This window comes from Chelonia mydas, chromosome 13, assembly GCF_015237465.2.
Source record: "Chelonia mydas isolate rCheMyd1 chromosome 13, rCheMyd1.pri.v2, whole genome shotgun sequence".
Classification (NCBI taxonomy): Eukaryota; Metazoa; Chordata; order Testudines; family Cheloniidae; genus Chelonia; species Chelonia mydas.
This window is the reverse complement of record NC_051253.2, coordinates 24,166,271-24,188,299: the sequence shown is the minus strand read 5'-3', so window position 1 is coordinate 24,188,299 and position 22,029 is coordinate 24,166,271. Positions and strand designations below refer to the sequence as shown.

The 22,029-nt window shown below is 44.6% G+C and overlaps 1 long non-coding RNA gene across 2 annotated transcripts in view; it reads left to right on the top strand.

The window, feature by feature from the left end:
- LOC122462711 overlaps positions 1–22,029 on the top strand; it is a 37,313-nt gene that overhangs the window by 3,544 nt on the left and 11,740 nt on the right. Inside the window, exons 2-3 of one of the 2 annotated variants that reach the window (XR_006285413.1) lie at positions 663–752; positions 12,493–12,767. This is a non-coding gene — a long non-coding RNA (uncharacterized LOC122462711). Of the gene's footprint in view, positions 1–662; positions 753–12,492; positions 12,768–22,029 lie in introns of those variants that run through there. The other variant, XR_006285414.1, reaches the window with a different exon arrangement.

The following is a 22,029-nucleotide window of genomic DNA, read 5'->3' as shown; positions in this document are numbered from 1 at the left end:
GGGACATAAAAGTAGCAGGTAATAGTGAGATTGGAATAGTAGCGTAAGAACTCTAGAGAGGAATACTGTTGGGGATTTTATATTCTGAAGGTTGATTAAACACACAAGGCCTGGCTTTCAACACATTGAGTACATAATTGCACCCAAAAACGCAAACACAATGAATGAATGTCAATACCATGTATTGTTGGCATGTCCACCCTCCTGCCCCCAGCAAGGAAATAACCCACTCCTAAATACCAGCACATTTCACATAGACCCTCCGTTAATAAACTTTGCCTCATACGTGAACCACTTGCATTCAAATGGCCCTACCCAATATGGTAGACTTTCGTCTTGTCCTGTCTGTATTGCCTCTGCCTTTAACTGTAAACTCATCAGGGTAGGGATGTTTGCAATGACCTAACCTTCACAGAGCTGTGTACCTTTACTGTACTATGCAAAAGATGCCACAAGGACTCCTCGTTGTTTTTTGCTGATTCAGACTAACACGGCTACCACTCTGAAACCTGTTAACAATAAGTGTAACTACTGAGCTGGGTTAATTCAAACTAGGAGTGAAAAGTTTCATATATCATTCCTGTTCCCCTGTACATCTAGTCTTCTGCACCATGTATACCATAGCAAATCCCCTCTGATCTGATTTTTGTTTTGTTTTGCAGTATATAACGCCTTGCTGACTAGTTTCAAATTGCCGAGATTCAGACACAGGAAATGTTTCCACTGGCCTTCACTCCACTGCAATTAGAGAGGTAAGGTCAAACAAATATATGCTAGTACTGTTCCCTGCTTCCTCCCAATGATTTCTGACCCCCGGGTATATCAGCTGGCAATGGGCGGTGCATAACCTAGATATGTTCCAGAGGTCAAAAGAGTCACCAGTTTAAAGGCAGCCTACGTAGTCATTAGCTGCTTGTGGTGTTCTGCCTCCTGTTATGAAGGTCAACGCAAAATCAGGGATTTTTGGTTTTGTAAAGATCATGCTAACACATTGACAGCCTTGTAAACAAAAGCTCCACTTAATCATGGAAGAGGGATAGCACAGATAGTGTCATTTTAATCTTCCCCATATGTGCTTCCATCAGCTGGGAGCCTTCCAACTTTGATCTGAATGGACTTCATTCACTGAGCGATTCACTGATACCAATGGGTATTACAGCTACTCAGTCTGCCCATAGCAGAGCCAAACAGTGTCACTGTGGAGGTGTTTTTAATTATGTTGCTGCCTGTCCACAAAGAACTGTTCTGAGAACTCCTATGTGAAATTGGTAGAAGATCAGCCAATGATAGTTCATGGACTTTAAATCAGTAGCAGCTTGTGCTGGATCCAAACTGGTGACCTGGAGATGAAAAGCTCTGTATTCCATTACAGATCCCCTGGGCACTGTCTAAACAATTGCAGTCTTTCAGTGTTCTGCACCTAATCATAAGGCTGGAACTTTGTGTCAGATGAGCTTATATTGCAGATGTTTGTGCTGAAAGGTGCAGGGAGGCTATGTTGTATATGCAGATGGAATTATTCTACACTTTGCATTACTACAATATTGCTCTAGTCATAAGAGTCGAGAAAAATTTCAGCGAGGTTTTTGTCCATACTTATTACTTCTAAGTAGTATATAATATAAGTGCTTAATGTGTCTTAATAGATAGTTAGGCATTTGTTGTAACATCAAATGAATGCAATAGGTTGCTTTTAACTATGTCTCATAATAATTTATAATGCTGTGTACTGGTATGCTTATAACAAATACTGCTCATGTCTATCTCATGCCTTGAGAAGAGCTTTTGAAAACTGTACCCAAGTGACTTAAGGCAAGATTTTCAAAGGTATTTTTAGGTGCCTGAAGATGCAGACAGACGCTTGGTGGGCTTTTCAAAAGCATTTAAGCAGGTTAGGCACTTTGGGAGTTAGGTGTCTATGTCACTTTTGAAAATGAGAGTTAAGCTCCGAAGTGACTCAGGCAACTTTAAAAATTTTACCCAACATCTGTTGGTCATTTATTAACCCTTCATAAGCTAGACAAGCTACAGGCATAAATGCAAGGTTTGGGGCCCCAGAAATCATTAATTGTAGTTAATGGGGCCCCTATGAAAGAATCTTCAGAGAATTAGCCTCTGTATCTTGGTCCACTTATACATTTAAAACTAGAAATGGCAAATTGATATTATTTGGATTGTCACAATAAAATGAAGAAAATAGTTTATTGAAGCTATTCCAAGGTTATCAGTGCCTTGCAACATCTAATTGTTCACAGATTACTTCGGAGTGAATTTGACTAGACAGTGCTTTCATATTGCTGTTTTTCCCAGTAAGGCTGTTCCAGGTATCCTGCTGAGAGGCATAGTCCTGAGTGTATGCGCAATTCATCATCTCTCTCCTCTATTATCGTGATGTCAAGGTTTGGCCCACTTGCTCACAGATGTGCTCAGTGGTCATCTTGAATTTGAACTGAAAGGCTGGAGGGAGTCAATAAAAGGAGTATTGTTAGTTCTGCAGGGGACATATGGAAATGGTTAGAATAGGAGACATCTGTTACAGTTGCAACTTGGGAGAAACCAACAACCTGGGCAAAAATATTTTATATTAAGAGTTTTCATATAACAGACCTTTTTCCTCCCCAGTCATGCACTTTGTGTAGTCATTTATGCCTGTGAAAAATCAGAATAAAGTGCTTCTTATCTGGGGTAGTGATAGGAGAAGCAAGTTCTGAAGGTCTTTTTTACAAACAGAGGCTGCACACACATGTCCCGACTCTGATCTTTCAGAAACCAGTTTTACATCAGTGCAGCTCCACTGACTTCAGTTGATCTACCCCTGATTTATATTGGTGTGAGATCAGGATAAGGCTCAGGTCTGGAAGAATAAAAGCATAGCTTCTAGACAATGTTGTGATCTGCAAGAAAACTGCTTTGTAGCACAACTTGGGGGACCTTGCTAATGCTCAAAGATGCTGCACTATTAATTAACACTATTGGAAACTGCAGCGTTAATGACCATTAGTGTAGAGCATGCTAGTGTTTTTTATATGGAATTGGCTGGGTAGGCAGCTGAATGGAAGTTATAGAATTAGTATGTTCATGCTTATCACTGATTCAGTGCAATCAAGAGATCATTGTGATTGGAGAAGCAAAGCAAATGAGGAAAAGTTTCTCCTACAATTCCCTCCCCGCACACACACACACACTTGCCTTTCTCTGGTCTATTCAATTCAATTCTTTTCGAGTGCTGGAATCTAGCCCTGACAGTCCTTTTTCAGGCATACTATTGTTGAAGTGATTTGGGAGTTTAGCTTTTCCAAAATCTTTGTTGGGCTGGATAGGTGTCTCCGGGATATCATGATGACCTTCTTTTCATATAGCACATATATGGATTTCTAAACTGGCTTATGACTTCATAGTCAAAGAAAGTGACACTTGTTAGTTACTTTGACTTTCCAGGGTTCCTGTAAGGATATATGGATCTACCCCATGAACTTCAAAGTGACCGAGTTTCACATAGATCCAGTCATGAGAGTTAGTATCCATCCTGAAGTATAAAATTTCTCCCTACACTTATAATACACTTCATAGCATATATGTACTGATCCAAAGCCCCTTCAAGTTAGTGGAAGTGTTTCCATTGATTTCAATGGGCTGTGAGTCAAGTTCACATTGAATATATAGTCAGTCTTTCATTATAAGACCTTGTTTTTGGTTTCTTAAAACTTTGCCAAACTTTAACTGCTTAAGGCTGAAATTTTCTATGTGGGGGTGCTTGGCTCAGTCTGAGAGTTATTTTTGTGTTTAAGACTTCAGCAACAATCATTTAGTCATTTCCAAGAGCAAAATTAGGGGAAAATACATTGTTTTAACTATTAAAAATTCTTTTGCGATGTTCTAGTGCCCACATGATTTGGAGCACAGCCTGGAAATTTGGTAGAGAGGTCACCCTGGTGTCAGAGATGTGTTTTTTGCTGCTCCTGTGAAAATCCACCCATAGTTGGCCAAGTTACAAGCCATCCCAGGGCTGTAGGGGCTGAGCAGGATTTTCCCTGTAATTGCTTCTCCCAGATTCTGCAGGCAACTGGGCACAGGAACTGAGAAAGCAGACACTCTCCCATGCTCTCAATGAGCCTTCTGCTGGGCCCAGGCAGCAAGAAGGAGGAAGCTGACTGGAGTGAATAGGGGTGAGGAGGATGGCAAGGCGGGGAGACTGGAACTAGTTTCCGAGTGAGGGTGGAAAGAGACTGGTATTAGGATGAGCAGGTTGGGGTCTGGGACGAGGAGTCAAGATTGAGGAACTGACCGCTAACTGTGTTGCTTATTTTTCTGGGTGCCCCGTGTGAGACCCTAGGGTCTGATCTGCCAAAGTGCTGAGCACTCACAGCTGCAACTGAAATGAAAAGGAACTGTGCATTATATACCATATTACATGTTGAAAGCAACGTACTCTGAAAAGTCAGACCATAGGCATCTGAGATTGGGCACCCAACATTAGCGGATGCATTTGAAATTAATTTTTGCCTCAGTGCCCCATCTGAAAAATGAAGACCCATGCATTAGAGTGTCGAGCACTTGGCTATTACAGTGATGAGTGCCATAGAACAGCCTGTGAGAAAATTTAATAATTCTGTTTTTTACACAGTTTGAATGTGCAGCAGTAAATAAGGCCTGGGAACCTGACATTGTTTTATTCTCATTGTTCAGCTTTGAATAGCTGCCCATTCAGTGAGTACTGTTAATCCTGTGCACTAAATAAGGCAAGAGGTCTGTAGAAAAGTAGTATGTGACCATGTAAATAAAGACTATCATTCTGCATACGCCTAAGGGGGACACATCAAGGTAACTTTAATTCTGGCATTTACTAACTTCTGAATGTTTGGTTTTTGCAACCTTAGTGAGTCTTTGAGGGCCTGACTTGGCAACTTTTAACCATACTCAACCATAACCAAGTCTGCAAAGTACACACAAAAGTGTGCACCTATTCTGAGTGCATACAGATTGGTTAATTATGTCATGAATAACCAGCATTGGTCAGTTTCTTGTGTATATACACTCAATGTAGAGCCACGTGCCTAACTTTTTTTTTTTTTTGGACAATCTGCCCCTTTTAGTAGTGTGTGTGACAATACTCAGATCATTAGAGGATGGAACAGTCTTGAAATTTGTCCCGGAGACTGTACTTTAATCAGGTTTTTTTCCCCTCTAAGTGAGGCCTGGTAGAAGACTCTTTCACCCCAGGGCTAGTTCCATGTTTTAAATCAAACCTTTGATCCTATGGCAGTGGATGTCTCCAAGGACACTAGTAACGAAAGCCTTTTATCTCTAGATCACCAGCTCCAATGGTAGGTCTATAGTGACAGAACCTTCTTACTGCCTGATGGCTGTTAGACTGCATGCTTCGAGTTGGTGATCTCACTTCAGTTCAGAGCCTGCAGCCGGAGGAGACAAATCCACTGCCACTTTTGCACTAATTGGCACTAGAGGCTCTTCAGAACACATCTGAGGCACCCCAATGGGACAGGTAGTTCCGCCAATGCTGTTGCTATGGTGAGCCACGGCAGTAGAGGGAGATCAGAAGACCACTAGAAAAGCTATCGTGGGGTGTCAGGAAGACAGCACAATGTAATAGTCCCTGGAAAAGGATTGAGAGAAGCCAGGAGCACCCTGATTTCTAATCATGACCAAGCTACTGAATTATCCGTATGTACTTTGAGTTTTCTATCTGTTCTTGTGCCTGTCAAACCCCAGCTAGAAAACAGGGTGACAGAAGAAACAGTAGTCGATGCTGCATCCATGCTGAGCTTTCCTGGGTGCAGCACAGTTACAAGACAAAAGGAAATGAGTAGAGGAAATGGAAAGGGAGGAGAGTGTGGAATCAATTGGCTTAGGCCACTGTTTTCAAAAGAAAACGAGAAGTACTTGTGGCACCTTAGGGTGCCACAAGTAATCCTAGTTTTTTTTTGCTGATACAGACTAACACAGCAACCACTCTGAAACCTGTTTTCAAAAGGGGTCATTAATTTTGGCTTCTTCACATTGAGAAATCATCTGAAATAACTGCAGTATTTGCCACCATCACCACTTTAGCTTCCTCTGACCATTGCATCCTGAATGGATACCTGGGTTTTTAAAATGGTCACGACAGCCATGCTGTACACATGATTGGTTTAGTCCTGGAGCAAATATCGAACTCACAGATGTTACTGTTAAAGGCCAACCTACATTGTTAGACCTTGGTGCAGCACCACTCAAATGCACCCTTCTGGTACCTGGGTTTGCCTTCACTCCTCTCTGGGTGGGACCACAGAGTACTATCTTGGGCTGCAGCCCAGAGCTCCAATCTCTGTTTACCAACTGTGATAACACGACAGGCCCACCTATGTCTGGCACTTCTCGAGCCTCAGGCAAGACTTCACTGGATCTGCCTGAATGAGAACAGAACAAACACAGATGGCTATAGTGTGTCATTTTGGTACAGCCCTGTGCTAGGGTGATGCAGAGCCTGTCTGCCTGTTGGGGAGCACTGAGAGCCAGGATACCTCCAAGAACTTCCAGGTGCAGAGCATCTGTGCCCTGCTACTACCCTCTTTGGGGAGTACAGCATGCTCCCCGTAGCAGTGGTTTGGCTTTCTGCCATCGGGTGTGGCCAAAGCCTCAGATGACTTCTCACATGACCTCCAGCTAAACCAAAAAACTCTTCCCCTTACAGGCTAGTGACCGTTCAAATAGGAACAAATGGAACAAAGTCCCAGTGATCTGAACCACGGGCTGCGTCTTTTTGGTCGGGGGAGTGCAGGGAGCTTCCTCCGACACTTTTGCTGGAGTCTGGAAAAGGACACGAGTGCCTAGTTCAGGTCTCCAAGCTCCTCTTTGGCTCCTTACCCAAGGCCTCTTCTTTTGCAGACTCTCAGGATTCTGCCCTCTCTAGGATCCCTCCAAGCAGCAGCATCAAAATACAGAAATGTTGCTTTCTAGGCTTTTCTTTATCCAACCAGCCAGCTCTCTCTGCAGCCTTCCATGCTCTTGATGGGGATGCTTGGTGACCATTGGTGAGTCTTTCCAACAATCTCCTCTTAAACTTGTTCTGTGACAGGGAAATGGAGATTACATAGAGCTGTGCCCTTTCCCAGCATTCCTCTGTTCCTCAGAATCCTCCTGCTCTGGGCAGGAGCTGGGAACAGATTACAGCTGGATCTCGAACCCACCTTAAAGGGCCAGCCTGCCCTTTGAAATGCCTTGATAACTGGCTAGTTCTTCTGGCCAGCACATTGGGTGGGTGGTGGAGCCAGGACTCCATCCTGCCCCTGTGCACCCTGGGGCAGAGGTAGAAAGCTGCTCTTGCATGCCCTTGATCACAGGGTAGCAGTTCTGCCTGGCCCTTGCACAGACTGTACAAGGCCAGGGATGACATTTCCTTATGCCCTCCCGCAGTGCTGCTCACTCATGTGAGGGCCAGGCACCATCTGCTCTTAAGTGAGGATTTTATGGTGAGGTCACATGTTACAGTTCTGCTTCCTGACTGGATAGGTGTAACTCTTAGGGTATGTCTGCCCTGCGGTCATGGGTTACTGTTGCAGCTCGAGGAGACTTACCAGCACTAGTTCTGATCAACCTGGCTTGGATACTGGAGCCATGAAGCTGCAGCAGCATAGGCTTCATCACAAGCTAACCCTGCAGGTAATTTCCCAGGGCCCTGGGTGGGCTTATACAGCCTACACTGAAGCTAGTGCTGCTGCCGGTCCCTGTACCTGTCTCAAAGCTAGCTCAGGTATGTCTACTCAAACTGCCGTTGCACCCTGCCACTGCAGTCTACCTGAGCTGGAAGGCGTAACCTCCAGCTTGAATAGCCATGCATGGAGAAGCGCCGATCAAGCTCCAATGCTAAAAACAGCAGTGTACCTACGGCAGCCTGAGGGGTGGCAGGAGTTAGCAGCCCCAAGTACAGTTGTCTGAAAGCACAGGTATGTATTCAAGCTGCTAATCTCTGCAGACACTCACGCTGCTGTGGCTACACCTACACTTCTAGAGCGCTAGTTCAATCAGAGCTAGCAGGTACATCTACTGAAGCAGGAAATTATGCCTTCTAGCTCCAGTATAGGGGTAGCTTTAGACTCCTGTTTCCAGTGGGAATGCTTGCAGTTAGGAATTCAGACATTCACTTCCCACAATATTCAGCAGCACCAGAATAAATGTGCTGTTTTTCTTCCTGCCTGTAAATCACTTTGCTAACACTTTGGAAGCAAGTGCAACCACTGAAGAAGCATGGAAGAAAGGTTTGTTTGTTTATTGCAGCATTTACGCAGCACTAGTGTCAAGCCAAGGCAGGGTCACTTCCCAGCAAGAGTCTTGAGCTCAGACATCAAGGGCCAGACTCGCCTCTAATACAGGCATAAATGAGTATCTCCACTGACGTTGATGGACCCATCCTGATGCAGAACTGCTGTAAGCATCAGAAGAACTATGCTCATTGCCGTGAGGTCAGAGGATTCATGATCTGTTTCATACAGCTGTTGCCTTTGCCCTCTTTCTAAACAGCCACACCAACACTCAAAGTGCCACTGTATCATTGTTTACTACTAAGCCAGTGACAAGGAAAGTATTTTTCTGCCTCTGCTACAACTACCATCAGTAAACATCCAGTAACATAATGACCAGCCAGTGTGAAACTGTTAAAATTACCTCATAAATAACTCTTAATGCACAGAGAACCAGGAGTTTCTATTGCTCATGGATAAATTACTCACTGCCATTATGGAGCATTAAACCATGGCTAATGTGGAGTTCTCCATAGGGGATTCATTAAACACTATAGGTCTCCTATGGATTTAACCATCGGGACATCAAACTGCTTTTGCTTGTTGTCATTCTTGCATATTAGAGGTAATGCACCTCTGCACAGAAGCATCAAGGATGCTAAGACCAGGAAAATGCTTTGGGGGGAGGGGGAAACACAAACAAAACACATGTGAGAGCATTTTGGGGGCAGGATGAGATCTGTAGCAAGATTTTTAAAAAGTTGGGAACTTGTATTTCTTTCTTGCTACCTGATGAACCGGCAGACATGGTATATGCCCACCCCTTGCAATTGGAAACTCGGCCTTAGGCCTGACCCTGCCAGCACTCTCACCTACATGTAACTTTACCCCTGTGAGCAACCCGATTGAACAAGTAATCCCACTAGGCTCAGTGTGACTTCCTGAAAACAGTAACAGAGGAGTAGCAGTGTTAGTCTCTATCCACAAAAACTGTGAGGAGTCCGGTGGCACCTTAAAGACTAACAGATTTATTCGGGCATAAGGTTTTGTGGGTAAAAAAACCCACTTCTTCAGATGCATGGAGTGAAAATTACAGATACAGGCATAAATATATATTGGCAGATGAAACCAATATATATTTATGCCTGTATCTGTAATTTTCACTCCATGCATCTGAAGAAGTGGGTGTTTTACCTACAAAAGCTTATGCCCGAATAAATCTGTTAGTCTTTAAGGTGCCACCGGACTCCACATTGTTTTTGTAAAAACAGTAAGTTACTCACATGCATAGGTGTTTGTAGGATCAGGATGTTAAACTTACATCAGAGAGCAGATGGTAGGTGATCCTGATGCAGCAGTGTATGCCCATTAACATCACCATGGCATTCACAATGTTTATATGGTGTATATAGTATTACATTTTATTACACTACTGTTTATCATTACATTAGTACACACTTTATTGTGAAAATCATTGCAATTGCAAATTATTTCCATTTTTGCAACCTATTTGCTGTTCTGTGGTATTTCTAAGATATCATTACATTTTAGTAAAATATTATGTATTTATTAAAAATGTAGTATGTGCTGTTAGCAAGCAATTAATGCTACTGCAGTATTTATTACTATGCTGACATTAATTAGGTGAAGATCTGAAGAGTTGCTACTGTACCAAATGTTCTGAACTGGTTCAAGTCTATCCTTAGTCCACACTTCAGCTAGATATAGAGGCTCAAAACTTCTCTAGATTCTGGGGTGGGACAGAATCGTAAATAGCAATGACTGCAGTCAACATGCTCCAGGATGTTTTTCTCAGTGGGCACAATTCATGGTTGCCCTGTGGCCACTTTGTGCCACCAATGAAGGCAAGAAGGCCCAGATCTTCAAAAGCATTTATGCACCCAATCAATGAGAGTTAGGTGTCTAAACACCTTAGAGGATCTGAGCCAAAGTGGCTGCAAAGCAACCACATGAATTTGGCCCGCCAGTGAGGCTTGCTCCAGAGTGCATCTGCATCCTATGCACTTAAGGTATTTAAGTGCCTAAAAAAATCTGGCCCTTGAGGCTTGATTCAGAGTCTGTTGAAATCAATAGACAGAGCTTATTGATTGGGCCCCAGGACTGTGCTAGACAATCAACCTAGGGCACTAGGGAAAGATCCCTTTGTTACTAGGATAATCCTATATCCTAAAGGAACAAGCTGGGCTGGCTTTGTGTGGGTGCCCTGAAAGAACACACGGAGCTTCCCCCTTTGCCTTTCTTTGCAGAGGCCTGAAGCTCCTGTTGTAGCTGGGGTAGCACAAGTGGGGGAATAAGGGAGGGCTGGCACCCCTGCCCTTGAAATATTGTTGGGGCTGTGCCCCTATGTAAACTCTCACAGGGGTGTGTGTGTGGAGGATGAAAGCCAGCTCCGGAAAGGCTGCAGTGGCTGGCTGCAGGGCCTGGGCTTGGGCTTGGGCTGGGGATGGAGAGATGTGAGCGGGACCCGGAAGGTCTGACATGGGTCTGGGAGCAAGTAGGAACCCCTGGGATCCTCCTTCCCAGCTTGGAGCCAACCTCCCAGCCTCATTGAGTCTCAGTACCTCCCCTCACTCCTCCTCCTGTCCCTCTTGTTCCAATTCGCAGGGAACTTTTGCCCCTTTCTGGTTGCAGTCTGGAGGACAAAGCACTTGATTTTGATTAGGATTAGTCTAGTGAAACCACTGGCACTAGATTCCCCACAGGGTTGGGGAAACAGCCCCTCCCTCTACACTGACCTTTCAAAGGATGGTGTAGCCCCTGTTCTAGCATTCATTCCTCAAGCACCAGCCAGAATTCCACAGGGTCCCACTGCTCACGCCCCAACAAATGTGACTAGTGGCCTAAAGCTGCAATCAAGCCCCACTCCTTTACTCAGCTGGGGACTTGATATTTCCATTTTATTTTCCTCTGCAAGGCATCTTATTATTATTTAATCTGAGCTTGCAAAACTCCATATTTGCTGGTTCCCATTTCTGCCCTAGTAGGATACAACTAACTTCCACTATTTGGGCAAAACCTATTATTAAAACAAAAAGCCTAGGAGACTCGAAGGAAGAAGAAAGGGGGGGCAATTAATTAAACTGTTAATGTAATCATCGAGGGGTTTAATCCTCATCTGGAGCTGAGCTGTACTCCACTGAGGGTAGGGGAGAGAGTAAAGATGGCCTAATTAAGGGCAGCCTGCAACTACAACACTGCAGTGAAAGTGCACGAATCCCTGGGTTTCACCATAATCATGTAGGAGTGGAAAGGATCTGGCCCCTTTTCTCAGCTGTGAGTTACAATGAGTTAAACAGGTAAAAAATGTATATAGAAATATTGCAAACCATGAAAATATGTTATCACAGTATCTGCATAATGCTAAGTGTTCCAGGCGAAGGTTATTGCAGAGAATAACCAATGAACCAGCATTCAGTGGTCTGTTATTTTAAAGTGTTACCAATTTCATTTTGTTTTGATAAAGTGGATAAATTGTGAAAAGCACATACTTGCATCTGTACAAAAGGCAAAAAGCAGAAATCACTGTGAGATTCAAATATGGAAGAGATAGTCGGAAACAATGAAGTTCTAAGATTGAAAAATGAAAGAGAGGGATAAAGCCTTGTGGTTTAATATGAAGGAGAAAATATATGACAGAATCTTTCATCTCTCTGACCATGTTTGCTGCAAAGTAATAAGATACATTGGCTCTGAATGGAGAAGATAAGAGACTGGGATAAAAACAAGCTTCAGTACTGCAATCATGGGAGTAAAATTATTGCCTTGTTTTTATTGCTACAGACACAGAAACCCAGAGGAAGGATGTAGCAGCAGAGAATTAAGAGCCCAAATGATGGGTTGCTAGTACTCAGGATACATTTTTAAAAGCAGTGCACTGGGAATGAGGGGTGCAGTCCAAGATACTGCCACTCCTAAAATTGCCAGTGCAGCACAACATGAATGCAGGGAAAATACATTGTAAAACATCAGATATATGGAGTATAGTTGAAATGTTGCAAAATTTAAGTTAGTACAGCAAACTGGTAGCAGTTATCTAGTTCCCTTGTTTCTGCTGTACTGGCAAGAGCTGGAAAGTTGGTGTTGAGTGGGAGATAAGTAAGATCCCAAGAGGGACTCCTATTAGACTGTGTTACAAAGTTAACCATTTTATTGACATAATTTTCCTGTCCAGAGATCTTCCATCTGAGGATCTCAAAACACTTTACAGACATTAGTGGCTTGATTTTTTTCATAGGTGCTGCTGAGAACCAAACTTGCCTTGCAGGCAAATGGAAATTTACGAGGACTTGGATGATCCAGGGCTGTGAAAATAGCTTGGTTTGAAGGGTCCTGCATAAAAATTGTTATGCAGCCACCTTGTCTGGGCAGTTCAGAGAAGCAGCTGAAATTTTAGGTGTTTATTGAAACAGACCTGCTGGATCTTTTGAATCTTGGGCATCACAAATGTCTAGCATGTTTACTTTGGAGGAAAGCGAAGATCTTTGCTTATCACTACTTTAAATAGTGGAAATACACACCCTCTGAAATAAATAAAGTTGTGTGTCGGTGTCCCCCCAACTTCCCCAAATATGGAGATCTGAATTTACCTGTGGGCCAGGTGGGCCAAGGCCTGAGCCAGTAGTAAGTGAGGGGCATCACTGGTTATCAGAGAGAGGAAAGTGACACACAGATGGCTGTTTGTGAAATCTCTCAATTTGAAATTTGGTTGCATGTTTCCTTACCACCCAGTGGCTCGTTCTTTATTGGCTACAGTAGAGATGGGCCCAGACCAAATCCAACACATCGGAACTTTGGGGAATTTCAGATCTGAATCCAAATGTTGTGACTCGAGCCTGTCTGTGAAATGGGTCAAATCAGAGATTGGCGCTCACGGCCCAGACCCATATTTGGGGGAAATCAGGAGTCTGATCTAATATCCACATAGGTGTGGACTGATCTCTAAGTTGGGCACTGTGTCCAGTGCTATCTTGTGCATATTTGAAATTGAGGTGGATTGCAAGTTTGTCATCAGTAAACAGCTTGCAGGGGATGGAGCAAGGTTTTATGCATCCTACTCATACATTTGCACACAGCACTTGGTCAACTTTCAGTTAAGGTTGTCCGACTGCCTAGCCGGGGTGGGCAAACTATGGCCCGTGGGCTGGATCTGGCCCGTCAGGGCTCTGGATCTGGCTCACGGGATTGCCCCTCCCCTGTGGCACTGCGGACCCCGCGCCGCTGCCAGAAGTGGCTGGCACCATGTCCCTGTGGCCCCTGGGGGAGGGGGGCAGAGGGCTCCGTGCGCTGCCCTCCCCTGCAGGTGCCTCCCCACCTCAGCTCCCATTGGCTGGGAATGGGGAACTGCAACCAATGGGAGCTTCGGAGGAGGTACCTGCAGGGGAGGGCAGCACACGGAGCCCTTTGCCCTCCTCCCCCAGGGGCCACAGCGACATGGTGCCGGCTGCTTCTGGAAGCGGCGCGGCGTGGGGCCAGGGCAGGTAGGGAGCCTGTCTTAGACCCGCTGCACACTGCTGCCACCCCGGAGCCACTCCAGGTAAGTGGCGCCAGGTCAGAGCCCAAACCTCTCCTGTACCTTGCACCCCAACCCCCCTGCCCTGAGTCCCTAACCCCCTGCTGCACCACCCTGCACCCCAGTCGCCTGCCCTGAACCCCCTCCCTCACACTGCACCCCTCCTGCGCCCCAACCCCCTGCTCCAGCCATACATTCATGGCCCTGCATGCAATTTCTCCACCCAGATGTGGCCCTTGGGCCAAAAAGTTTTCCCACCCCTGGCCTAGCCTATCAACTGAACTATGCAAAGCAAGGAAATAACTGGTTAACCTATGTATGCTGTGCTCATCAGTTCTCCTTCTCATCCTCCACTACCTCCTTTTCACCACCTTCCTGGATTGCCCCCTCACTCACCCAGTCCTCTCCACTCCCCCACTCTATATCACTATCCATGCTTCCTACTTTTCTTGTTCCTACCATGTTCAACCTGCAACAGAATTGAGATGTATCAGTGTTATACATTGCAATGCTGATGCCTCTAAATGTTGATGGATATCAAAGTTTCAAAACTGAATGTGGAGCAGGAGTTAGGGGTACAGTGTGGACTATGGCTGCATGTGGGGAAACATGTTGAGTGGGATGTAGACAATATGTGGGGAGCATGGGAGTTTTGGGGGGCCTCGGAGGGATCTGGGTGGGTGACCTAGAGGAAGCAGGATTGTGGGAGGAGGGCCAGGGGAGAACCTCTGGGGTGTCAGGGAGCAGTAGAGGCTAGGGAGGGTACATGCATGGTTGAGGAACATGTTGGATGAATGGGACTATGTGGTGAAGAAGGAAAGTAGGGCTTGAGTTGGTAGTGATTATAGGGGAGAAGAAGCAGAGAAGAGAGCCGCTAAGCTACAATGAACCATTTAAAGACCTGTTGGGCTATGTTTGGAGCAAAACACAATAGCTAAAGGGTGAGAAAGTGATTTTAGTCCTGTGTCAGGTGCAAATCTCAAGGCGGACTTCATTATAGAGCCATCGCTGTGGTGACTCTGGTGGAGTGAGTGCTTAGATGACCACTGTCCCCCCATTTTATTGATTGCAGCATGCACTTTCTTTCCTGCCATGCTGATGGAACTCCCCTGGCCAATGCAGGTGGGGGAACAGGCCCTTTAGCTGCCCTGTTAGCTCCGGAGGCTTTAGCATTGCTGTCAGCACAGGGTCTCCTGGTGCTTGTGGATGGGAGCACATGAACTAAGATTGTGCCTGACCTCTGTGCAGAGGGTCTTTGTACCCTCTCACGCCCCATACCTTGTGCACACCAGTCCTAAATTTCATCTAGGTCCTGCATCCACCAAATCCAAATGTCACCGGTTTTTCACGTCTGAAAATCAAGAAGTTGTAAAGAAATTTAATAGACAAGTACCTGCTGGATTTTATAAGCAATTATGTGTTACTGAACATGCTCAGTCCCTTTGCTTTCCCTTCTCTTGTCTGATTCCATGATTATGATGCTCTGAGTGCCTTTTCTAAAACATGGTGAATTTTTAAGTCTTCAGTTCATGGTCCTGGGAGATCCTTACCATTTATAGCACTTCAGAGGTTGTAAATGTCCCTAAACTTTCCCATACCCACTTTGGGAGAAAAAACAATTAAAGTGGGGGGACCTTAAAAGAGGAGGGAAGGGGTGTTCTCATTGAGGATACAAATTTGTTTAATACAGAACTTCAAGACCCCTCTCACTTACAGACCCTTTCCACCATAACCAGAATTACATTTACAATTCTAACCCCAAGCTGAAGACTGAGAGCTAAAACCTCTCCAACACATTATCAGTGATCTACAACCCATCCTGGACAGCGATCCCTCACTTTCACAGGCCTTGGGAAGCAGGCCAGTCCTCGCCCACAGACAACCCACCAACCTGAAGCATATTCTCACCAGCAACTACACATCGCACCATAGTAACTCTAACTCAGGAACCAATCCATGCAACAAACCTTGATGCCAGCTCTGCCCACATATCTACACCAGCTACGCCATCACAGGACCTAACCAGATCAGCCACACCATCACCGGTTCATTCACCTGCATGTCCACCAATGTAATAAATGCCATTATATGCCAGCAATGCCCCTCTATGTACATCGGCCAAACTGGACAGTCCCTACGTAAAACGATTAATGGACACAAATCAGATATTAGGAATGGCAATATACAGAAACCTGCAGGAGAACACTTCAACCTCCCTGGACACACAATAGCAGATTTAAAGGTAGCCACCCTGCAGCAAAAAGACTTCAGGACCAGACTTCAAAGAGAAACTGCTGAGCTTCAGTTCATTTGCAAATTTGACACCATCAGCTCAGGATTAAACAAAGACTGTGAATGGCTAGCCAACTACAAAAGCAGTGTCTCCTCCCTTGGTGTTCACACCTCAACTGCTAGAAGAGGGCCTCATCCTCCCTGATTGAACTAACCTCGTTATCCCTAGCCTGATTCTTGCTTGCATATTTATACCTGCCTCTGGAAATTTCCACTACATGCATCCGACGAAGTGGGTATTCACCCACGAAAGCTTATGCTCCAGTATGTCTGTTAGTCTATAAGGTGCCACAGGACTCTTTGCCGCTTTTACAGATCCAGACTAACATGGCTACCCTCTGATACTTAACCCCAAGCAGTGTTTCCCCCCAAAAAGAGAAGAGAAATGGATTCATGATGATAGCATGCCTTACTGATTTCATCATGCCAATAGTATTAATCTGGGAAGTGATCTGATACTGGAGTGACAGGTGCCAGTACCAAACCCTACCACAGATAGATCAGTAAAAGGTATCAGATCCTCAGCTGGTGTAAATTGAATCCGTTCCATTGGTTGGGAATGACATTGATTTACATCAGCTAAGGATCTGCCCAAGAATTTCAAAACAACCAAGTTTAGAAAGCAGACAAGCTATCTTAAAGCACTGGAAAAGCTCCAACTTGCTGTAGGGATTTCGTTTATAGGGAGGGGAGCTAGCTACGGGGCTTCAGTCAAAATGTGCTTCTTTTCAAGTTCACAAAACTTCTGCAAAAGCAAAGCAATTGTTCCTTAAACAGATGAGTACGTGATCCCACGGCTGCATGATCTTAAGTTACAGGCACGTGGCTGGGTGCTGGCAACTTCTGAGTTCCATTCTTTCCACTCACTGGCCTTAATACTTTGCACTTGCCTACCACTGTACACTCCTTATGTAATTAGGCTTCACAAAAATCCCTATAAAATAGGTATCAATCTCCCCATTTTATGGAAAGGTTAGTGAGTTGCCCAAGGGCATAATTAAGTCCATGTCAGAACCAAGATGAGAACCCTCCGCCAAGATTTTCAAAAAATGGAGGCTGAAGTTAGTCCCCAAAATCCATATTTAGGCTCATAAATGGCTTCATTTTGGATAGGCCAAATACCCTGAAACTCTGAATGAAATCATTTCATCTTTTTGTTCACCAGTCCCCTGTCTGTAAAATGGGGATAATACTTCCTGGTTCCTGAAGCTTTTTCTTCCGAGTCTGTAAACACTGTCTGCAGAACTCAGTGAGCCCCCACTCTTGGGTGAAAGCTCTAGGTGTTCCTGTAATCAAATAACCATTAATAACACTGCAATGGTTTCCAGTATGCTGCTAGGAAACTACATAGTGTGATGCAAACCCTACTGGTTTGCTGCAGCACTGTACGTTACGTTGCAGTGGCAGCAGTCTCCCCAGGGCCTGCGCGCCAGGTGCCTGCCTCCGACATTTTACTCCTAGGCAGGGATGAGAAACTTAGAGTATGGAACATACACCACCTTTTTTAGCTAGTAAAACTCCCCTGAAACAGATTTTTCTTCCCCTTGCCACCCACGCTGTTGCAGAACCTGGTCTCTTTTACTCTCACTTGGGGAGTTGTTTACCAGCTTATGAGCAGCATAAGTTTGGATGATATTAAAGTGAAAAGCGATGTATACATTACAGTAACGTCATTATATTCAGAGGGCGAAAGCTTCCAGCAAAACTACTGAGATGAAAATAACAAATCTATCCCTTCTTCCATAGAGGGAGCTCAATTGTGCCTGTTAAGCACTGTCTCCAGTTGGGAAAATAAATCCTTTCCATAGGAGGGGGACACATTTGCCCTGATAGTCCTCTTTTTTGCTTTGTCCAGTCAGTGACATGAGCTATTTCAGTTGCTGAAAGAGGGAGACAGTGGGTATTTTTAAGGTACAAGTTGGCAATTTAGAACGAGGACTGGGTTCAGCTGAGCTATGTGGCTCATGGTGGTTGAAGCTACCTCTTTAAATGCTCAGCAGCCAACCAGAACTACTCCAGGACTTTTGTTGTAGCCTGCAGCCCATGTGTCAGAAGATATGCCCCTCCCTGCCCTGAGCTTCCTACAGGATCTGGTTTACCGTCCCTCACACTGAATCAAACTTTCTGGGAACTGGGTTGGTGGAAAAGGGCAGCACCATAAACAGCACAAGATGTTTGAAGAAGGAAAAGACTTGCATCCCGTTCAATCACTTCAGTGGCGCCTTGTTTGAGTAACTCCCAGGGAAACGGACTCTTCTGCGTGTGTAGGCTGGGGGAACTGAACTCACAATGCAGAGGTCCGATTTCTGACAGCAGTGAAAGTCAAACCTCCAAACCTGTGGTGAGGATAAGACAGCTCTACACCAATCCAGGGTGTCATTCAGTTTCCTATCACCTGCAGGCCTGCATTTTGAGTTTGGATCAGGTTAGCCGTGGCCAAAAGCTATTCCCATCTGGTGCCGGCTCAGTGTCCTCTGTGAACAGATTTGATGGCGTCTTCCCAGTTCCTAGGTGACAGAAAACCATAGCATAAAATTATTACCCTGCTCTGAGGAGAGAAGCCAAGGACTGAGTGAGTTACCCTCTTACGCTCTGGGTGGTGACTCCAGGTCTGGACTGAGGCATGTTGGTGAGGGTGGTGTGACGAAGGTTGCATTGCCACTTTGCTTGTTCACTGTTATTCTCCAGTTAAAGGGAGGATCATGTTCTCTAGAGCTGCCGATCCAGCACCATTCACTAGCACTAAATTCATATATATTAATATAGACTGTTTTAAAAGCGAGGCATGCCCAACAGCATGACTTGCAGATTCATCTGGTGACACTTTGATTCCATAGAGAGCGCTTGGCAGCTTGGAACACTGGCTGTTTTCTTGCCGTATCAGTGCAAGACGCTTTGAACTTTTGACAGCTACTGCACCGGGAGCACCATTGTATTTCAGTCCCCCGGGAGTATTTTTGGGTGATATTAAAGATACAGCAGGCAGAGCCAGGAACAGAATAGAACTGGAAATCAGGGTATTTGTTTAAGTAACACACTTGCAAATTGTAGAATAGCACAGAGAGCTACTGATGGAAAACTGAACATTTCTCAAGGGATTCTTTTGTCTTCAAGGCAAAATATCTCAGGTGGTTTCCCTCTCTCCCCCTTAAATGTTCAACATGGCTGTTTGCGCATACTGGGAAATAATCACTGCAGTGTATTTCTTATGTTTCATAAAACAGGTTGCAGGGGTGCCAAATAGATTAACAGTATACTTAACATGCGGGGAAACTTGGAGCACAGAACACATTAAAACTGGAACACTTTAATATCATTTAGAGCCAGATCTTCAAAGCAAGGCACAATGTCCCAGCTACTTAAAGTTATTGAGGGACCTAACTCCCAATGAAGTCCTTCGGTGTTAAATGGACCTGGGGATGAGTGATCTTGGCTCACTGTACGGTTTTGCATTCAAATCATGTGAAATGCATTGTTGCACACTGGCCTAGGACACAATCAGGTGAATGCAACTGAATTTTGGCTTTGTCTACGTTGCCCTGCAGTTCAGATTATGGAGGTGTGAACAGCAGTGCACCCTAAAGTGCTACGCTGTAACTCCCCACGTGGATGCTGTAGGCATGAATGAAAAGATCCTAGTTTGTATTAGCATAGTCCTCTCTAAACAGGACTAAGTTGACATGAACTAGATACTGTTTAGTTCACACCCCCAGCATCCCCCTGCAGGAGTTACAGCACAGGACACCAGTGCATGCAACAATTCACATCCCCATAATCTGAACTATGTGGCTGTGTAAACTAGCCCTTAGTTGGAGACTTTGAACCTGAAATCCAAACAGAATTGGCACTTTCTGGACAGAAATATCTGCATGAGCTTCTGTGAGTCTACCGTAGGTGTGCAATTACCTGGCAAGTGTTAGGAAATGTTTGTTAGCATGTTCTTTGATCAAGTCATGCTTGCATACATTGTTTTTATGGTTCACCCCTTAGATTCACCCTTTGAACACTTGGCACCAAGTAGTTTGGTATAATGCAGTGTATTCTAAAGATATGGGGAACATACATTGAGTCGCAGCATGTGTTTTGAATGGCATCCTATCAGTTTTGTAACATTTTTAACATATGGGCAAATAAACTGGATTGCAGATAAATTTACTGCAGTGCTGTTTGGAAACCATGTTATCTGATGTATCTGTGGGAGACTCCAAAGCACATTCTGTCTCCTCCAAGGAGATCTGCTAATAGAGTGCGACCAGAACGGGCTTGTAAGACCCTCAAAATCCATGGCTGAGCGAGGAGGGGAGTGACTATTTTGAGAAGTACAAAATGTAAGGCCCTGACCTGCAAAAAGATATGCCCACTTGGACCCTTCACCTGCACAGAATCCACAGGTGGATTCCCCTGAAGAACAGGGACCCAGGGGGCTGCTTATTCTTTGAATGCATTCATTAGCTGACTTAGAGGCTGGGAGGGGAGAGGAGGGATGTAGCGGAATTGCAGGGGCAGATTGAGGGGAATGAGAGATGCCTTGCAAGAATAACATCATGTCCCCCACTGTCCACACACACGCTCTCTCTCTCTCTCTAAATCTTAACAGTGGCTGTGCGTGTGACGTGCTGGTTTTGTTGTTGTCACTGTTGATGTGATCTCCAAATGGACCTTTAATGTACTGTATATAGTGTGCAAGTTCTCTCACATGGAGGTGAACATCAACTGTAAATGGAAATCATTTCTGGCCAAATTCTGAAGCCTTGATTCGCTTTAGTTTTCATTTTCTCAGCACATTTCATTCAATTTTATTAGGTCATTTAGCAAATAATTTTAATTTTCTGCTTAGATCTGAATTTCTGAAAGTAATGTACTGTTGTACAGTTAATGAGTCTGCTAATAAGCTCCAAGAAAATGTGATTTGCAAATCATTCCCGGACATAACTGTCACTCAGACCCTCTGCCAATTAGCATAACCATTAGCGACTATCCCTAAGAGGTCCTTGAAATTTAAATGAGATTTCCCAAGATCCGTTTTACCTGGCGCGGAAGATTCTTTCTCATACGGAAAGTGCAACCTGATAAAAAGCAATAACTCATAAATGAAAAAGTACATCTTTAGCGGTAAATGGCCACCTGGGCTTCTGAACAGCAGCAAGAGTTTCATAATGTGTGGTGTGTTTGTTTGCCCTTATAATGATGTAAAAGTTATTGTGACTGCATACCTAATTGAGCTGCACAGAATTACTGATTAGACAGAGATACAGAAGCAAAGGAGGAATGTGTATTATCATACAGGCAGAGCCAGTATTATCATTTTAGGGTGACTTTATGAAGCCATATCCTGCCACCCAAACATAAGTGATTCCTGGTGACTCGACTGTTAATTTTGCCTGAGAAATGACTGAGTAAAAACTGAAAACTGCAGGATTTCACATTAGAGGCCAGATTCCCAGCTAGTGTAAATAACTCATTGACTTCAATACAAAGTGTGCACAAAGCTACAAAGTGTTTACAAGTTGAGGAGCTGGTCCTAAGATTTTGCTGAGTAGTCTCAAGCCTTCTTCTGGAACATGGAACACGGGTCACTCGCAGGTATAAATGGTGGATTCTCTGTAACTTGAAGTCTTTAAACCATGATTTGAGGACTTCAGTAACTCAGCCAGAGGTTAGGAGTCTATTACGGTAGTGGGGGTGAGGTTCTGTGGCCTGGGATGCACAGAAGTTCAGACTAGGTGATCATGATGGTCCCTTCCGACCTTAAAGCCTATGAGTCTAAGCCATGTTTTGCACCTTTTATGTCTAACCTCAAGTCAGTTAGGAGCAGCCTCCACAGCCCTTCCTCTGGCCAAGTAGCAGCTGCTATGGCAGCTCCGCACTGCTTGAAGATTCTCCTGTGTTGTGGCTATTCTCTGTTGTTGTTTGTTTTTGTTTGTTTGTGTTTTTTTAAAGCAATGTTAAGGGCATTTGGAGCAAGTGAAA